This window comes from Phocoena phocoena, chromosome 16 (assembly GCF_963924675.1).
Source record: "Phocoena phocoena chromosome 16, mPhoPho1.1, whole genome shotgun sequence".
NCBI classification, from domain to species: Eukaryota; Metazoa; Chordata; class Mammalia; order Artiodactyla; family Phocoenidae; genus Phocoena; species Phocoena phocoena.
Genome location: NC_089234.1, coordinates 63,288,702 through 63,294,960, shown reverse-complemented (window position 1 = coordinate 63,294,960; position 6,259 = coordinate 63,288,702).

Below are 6,259 nucleotides of genomic sequence, written 5' to 3'. Positions count from 1 at the left end.
TTGTCTCTTTTCACTGTGCATTAAGGATTTTCTCAATGTAATCTTTTAAAATTTCTTCTAAAATGTGGCAGTTAAGTCAATTTTAAGGTTACTTGCATTCTGCAAAATGTGGTGTGTCTGTATTCAGATCACTTCTTCCATAGGATATACGGTAGAAAATAAGAAATCCCTTCTACATTAAAGGGCTGTATAGATTGGTGACATGATTGGTTAGATGTAACATTTTAAATTTTAGATAAAGTTAATTAAAAGGTGTGCAAGCAGTGCATACTCAATAATTTATTCAACAGGTATTGGTTGAATGTCTTCTATGTGCCCATCACTATCCTAGTCCCTAGGGACATAGTAGTGAATAAGGCATGGTTACTATCTTCAAGGAACTTACAGTCTAAAGAAGCAATTATGGTTGAGATTAACACCTAATATTTAGGATGAAAGTAGGTATGGAATGCTAAGGATCTAGTTGGGGTGCACCTCACCAACCTTAGGAGTCAGGCTTTTAGAAGAAGTGATACCCAAAAGGAGATGTAAAGCAGAAGTATAAGTTGATCTAGCCAGTTTAGAAGGGAGAGAGGGTTTGCAGTCAGAACAGTACAAGCACACCTTGCTTTATTCCATTTCGCAGATACTGTATATTTTACAAATGGAAGATTTGTGGCAATCCTGTGTTGAACAAGTCTATTGGTCCCATTTTTCTGACAGCATTATTTTTTAATTAAGGTATGTGCATTGTTCTTTTAGAGATAATGCTATTATACACTTAATAGACTCTGGTATTGTGTAAACATAACTTTTATATGCACTGGGAAACCAGAAAATTTGTGTGACTCACTTTATTGCAGTATTTGCTTTATTGTGGTGGTCTGGAACTGAACCTGTAATATTTCCAAGGGATGCCTGTATATGCAGAGGCCCAGAGGCAAAGAATAGCACTGTAAGTCTGAGGATCTCCAAATAGTTCAGTATGGCATGCATGTGATAGAGGACAGGAATAAGAGAAGGAATTAGGGACCAGACTTTAAAGGTCCTATGTGCATTTTTAAGGGGTTGAAATGTTTTCTTGAAGGCAATGGGGAATCATTTAAGAATTTACAGTAAGGAGTAACATGATGAGATTTGTGTTTTAGAAAGATTACTGAGGAGGTTGGATTGCAGAAGGGCCAGACTGGAGACTAGTAGCCCTCTTAAGATGCTGTCAGGGTAATCCAAGGTAGAGGTGATGGTGGTCTGCACTAATGATAGGTAACATATTTTGAGTAGTGAGAACTGAGGCACTTGAGAAGTTGTTGCTTGTGTAGACTCACACAGCTGGATAATATATAGTGGAGTGAGGATTTGAACCAAGTGTAGCTTCTGAACCAGTGCTCTTAACCACTGTGCTAGATAGTGGCAATGGACTTTGAGGAACATGGATAGATTTCAGAGATTTTTAGGAAATGGAATTGTTAGGACTTAGTGCTTTGAATTGGAAGATAAGAGAGGCAGAAGAATAAAACCTAGGCTTTGTCACTGAGATAGGTACTAGAACAAAGCAAGAAGAGTTATGTGGGGAGAGAGTGGGAATATGATTAGTTCAGGATTAGATGTATTTTAATATTGAGTAGTCCATGAGATATAGCAGAGGAGATAAACAGTAGGCAGTTGGATTTATAGGTCTGAAGCAGGAGAGAGATCTGTTCTAAAGATTTGGAAATAATAACCAAAAAATGGTAATTGTAGTTAAGTTAGTAGATGAGATGATCCAGGGAAAGTATAGTAAGGTAAGAGGGCTGAAAAGAACCCAGAGGCACACCAACATACTTAACTGCATAGCAGAGGAAAGGGGATCCCACTGAGAAGGGATGACAACAAGAGGGCATAAAGCCCAGAAGTACAAGGCTTTCAAAGGAACCGGAAGACAAGTCTGAAATGGCCCTTGGATTTGGCAAAAAGACATTGACATGGGGAGCAACCATATATATATATATTTTTAATTTATTTATTTATCTTTGGCTGTATTAGGTCTTCGTTTCTGTGCGAGGGCTTTCTCTAGTTGTGGCGAGCGGGGGCCACTCTTCATCACCGTGCGTGGGCCTCTCACTATCGCGGCCTCTCTTGTTGCGGAGCACAAGCTCCAGAGGCGCAGGCTCAGTAGTTGTGGCTCATGGGCCCAGTTGCTCCGCGGTATGTGGGATCTTCCCAGACCAGGGCTCGAACCCGTGTCCCCTGCATTGGCAGGCAGACTCTCAATCACTGCGCCACCAGGGAAACCCCGGGAGCAACCATATTAATAGAGTATTGAGAGTAGAAGCTATTTAACTGTGGCTTAAGCAGGAAATGGGAGATAAAGCAGTAGGGACAACAAACATGAACACGTCTTCCAGAAATTTGGCTGTGAATTCAAGGGAAGAATAAGCTAAAGCTGGACGTAGAAGAAAGGATATGAAATTGCAGTGAGAATTTTGTGTTGGTGGGGTGGAGAGATGAGGGAAATCGGAGCATCGTGAAATACTAATATGGGAGGGAGCCAGAAAGGAGGCAGGAGGAGACAGAATGAATGTATGATGGAGCAAAATCCCTATGAGGACCCAGACGGATGAGCTCAAGCACACTCTGGAGATTTTAGCCTTAGATGGTAGAAGCACATCTCTAACATTTTGTCAGAGGAAAGTATGATTATCATGTAGGTGTTTGCAGGTATTAAGGTAAAAAGTTGAGGGAGTGCCTGCCTGATGTCTTCTGTTTTTTTTTTCCCTGTGGTATTTTTGCATGGTCATCCACTGAAGGTGAAGAGGGAAGTAGTACGCTAGGAGATTTGAGGAAAGTGGAGAAATGCTCAGGTATTGACTACAGAACATGATGAAGAACTCCTCAGGCAAACTAGGGGTCACAGCTGAGGTGAGAGACTGAATTTGTAGTGGCATTAGTCAGAGTGATTATGTGATTTCCTATGACAACACTCAGCATCGAGTTGTAGGAGTGGAGATGGGAGACGATTGAGGATTGGGGTTTTGCTCTGTAAGATGAAAGGATGACAAGGTGAAGATGTTAAGGACTCAGCAAAAGTGATTAGAGTAATGGTCCAAGGAGTCTAGACTGCTTAGGGATTGAAGTGGAGATGGGGTTGATAGCAGGGAGGACGTAGAAGGGGCATGGGAGTGAAGGTCAGTGAGGGTTGACTGAATTTGAGATTTCAAGAGTGGAGCAGCTGAGAAGACAATTGCGGAGTATGGTGGTAGGCCTGTTGGGGGCAAAGGTTATTTCAGTTGAGGTGGTCAAAGAACTGAGAAGCCAGTGTTATGTGGATGGTTTTCATGGACAGTGAAATCCTCTCGAATGAAGACAAACAAGGACTGAGGAGGGAGAGGAAGACTAACCCAGGTGCCAAAATACCAGGAAGTGGTGGAGGTTGGTAAATTACCTGAATTAGCAGGGGGGAAAGGTGAGATTACCACAGATTTTCAAAGGGACCAGGGCGTTTATGTGAAAGTCAAGGAGTAATAATTAGGAAGCTTTGAGGAAGAGAGGAGGACACCAGTGTACATTGAATGTGAGGGAATAAGCAACATATGTATGAGAAAGCTATATGGGAGTATTTTCCAGTAAGAGCCAGATTTTAGTTAAACCAAGGAGGGAAGAAGGACTCTCAGTGCTGGATTGAGAAAGGGGGAAGTTTTGATTATAGGCAGTGGGATTCCAGATAGCTATGACTGGGAGGAGGGGATCTCAGTTGCCTCTGCATCTGAGTAAGTGTGAGTTCTGTATTTATACCCAAGATGGAATAGGGGCTCCATTCCTACTGAGGTGCTTGGTTCATCAGCCCCTACTGCAGGTGCTGTGTACCTACGAGGTGCCAGGCACTATGTTTGGGATATAAAAGTGAATAAGGAGTTCTCAGTCTCTGCCCTTGAGAGCTCAGAATCTAGTGAAATAGATGGACACATAAACCTAGGTCCATGGCAGTGACTAAATGTGATGATTTGAGAGCTCTGAACAAGGAAGCCTAGCTCAGCCCAGGAATGCGGGTGGGAGTTCAGAGAAAGCTTTTGGGCCATGATGACTGAACGTGAATTAAGTGAGGTAAAAGAGACGGAAGTGGGAACGTGCATCCAGGCAAAGGCACAGAATAGCTAATAAAACACAGCCTATGTATAGCGAACTGTAAGTAGCTCTCGTTGCCAGGATCTTAACTATGAGGAAAGCAGTGGTGAGAACACGACAAGTGTCATATCTTGTTGTGTGTGTGTGTTTTTTTTTAAGTGTCATATCTTGGAAGGCTTCATAGGCCTTCTTTTGGACAGCCACTGAAGGGTTTCAGGGAGGAGAGTGAAAAAGATAAGCATGTATGCAAATGCCAGCAAGGGGGAGGATGGATTTAAGGGGTCCTCCTGCTAAAGGCTGGCTTCCCTATTAGCAAGGAAAGGGGGACAGATCCTAAGAAGATAAAATACCTTTCCATGTCTCCTGAAAGAAGGAGGGGGCAGGGCATATTCCTCACCAAATTCTCAGCTTTGGGCTGCATTCAGCCACTTCTATTTACTCTGCTCCTTCTTCACAGAGCCCAGCAACTTCATGGCTCCACCTTTTGGCTATTCAGAGCCTTCTGTTTAGTACTCTGTACCCTAATGTTGTGGTCCCTTAATATCTACTTGAACTTGAATCTATTACCCTGATCTTCAGCTTTTGAATTTGTAAATAACATGTTTTATTCCCTTCAGCATTATAAATCTGAATAATAAGTTCACATTTAGGTGTGAATGTCTGAGAGCCTTCTCTCACATTATTTTTGTTTTGTATAATTTGGGAGTAGTGCTTAATAGTCATTTTTAAAAAACTATATTCCTTTTCTTTTTAACAATTTTTAAATTATTTATTTATTTTTGGCTGCGTTGGGTCTTTGTTGCTGAGCGCGGGCTTTCTCTAGTTATGGCGAGCAAGGGCTACTCTTCGTTGGGGTGTGCGGGCTTCTCATTGCAGTGGCTTCTCGTTGCGGAGCACGGGCTCTAGGCGCGCAGGCTTCAGTAGTTGTGGCTCACGGGCTCTAGAGCGCAGGCTCAGTAATTGTGGCGCATGGGCTTAGTTGCTCCGCGGCATGTCGGATCTTCCAGGACCAGGGATCGAACCCATGTCCCCTGCATTGGCAGGCGGATTCTTAACCACTGCGCCACTGGGGAAGTCCCCAAACTATACTCCTTTTAAAAAATATTATAATAGTAATATATGTCCATTGTTGAAAATTTGAAAAAATAGAGAAGCAAATGGAAGAAAATTAAAACCACCTATAATACGTCTCTCAGAGATAATTACTGCTAACATTTTGTGGTATAGACTTTTGAATTCACTGTGTGTGTATACAAACTTTTTGAAATAGAAATTCTCCCAATTTTATGAAAACATTACATCATCTACATCAGAGGAAACTGGTCTGGCAGAATCAATATTCAAGAAGTACTTCCCGTTTCCTATCAAATGGATATAAGACCCATATATTCTACTTGTTACTGAATTTTGTACTGATGATTAGATTAAATACAGTAATTTGGCCACCTTTGAGCCAGAAAGGGCCTTTCGCATGTTTCCTCTTGGAATTTTAGCCTTGTGCCTATGTGCAGGTATGTTACAAAGGAATTTATATACTTTATAAGCCTTGACAAAAAAGTAGCATTTTGGGCTTACTCTGTTGCTGAATATCTGTTGGTAATAAAAATGTCCCCGGGGCTTCCCTGGTGGCGCAGTGGTTGAGAATCGGTCTGCCTATGCAGGGGACACGGGTTCGTGCCCCGGTACGGGAGGATACCACATGCTGTGGAGCGGCATGTGAGCCACGGCCACTGAGCCTGCGCGTCCGGAGCCTGTGCTCCTTAACAGGAGAGGCCACAACAGTGAGAGGCCCGCGTACCCAAAAAAAAAAAAAAAAAAAAAAAGTGCAGCAAAAACGAATCTTATGAAATGCAGAAATAGAACTTCCAGCATTTTCCTTTGTCATAAAATGATTACATTTTGAATTGTCTTTCTAAAAAGCCTTGACGTACCTATGAGGTTTTTTTTCCCCATGGTTTTATTTTATTTTTTTATTGAAGTATAGTTGATTTACAGTGTTGTGTTAGTTTAGGTTAGTGATTCAGTTATACATCTCTATGTATTTTTTTTTCAGATTATTTTCTCTTATAGGTTATGACAAAGTATTGAGTATTGTTCCCCCTATGAGTTTTAATAGCTCTTATTTATTGTGCTCTGAGTGCCAGGCAATGCTAAACCTTTTTCATTCATTATCTTACTT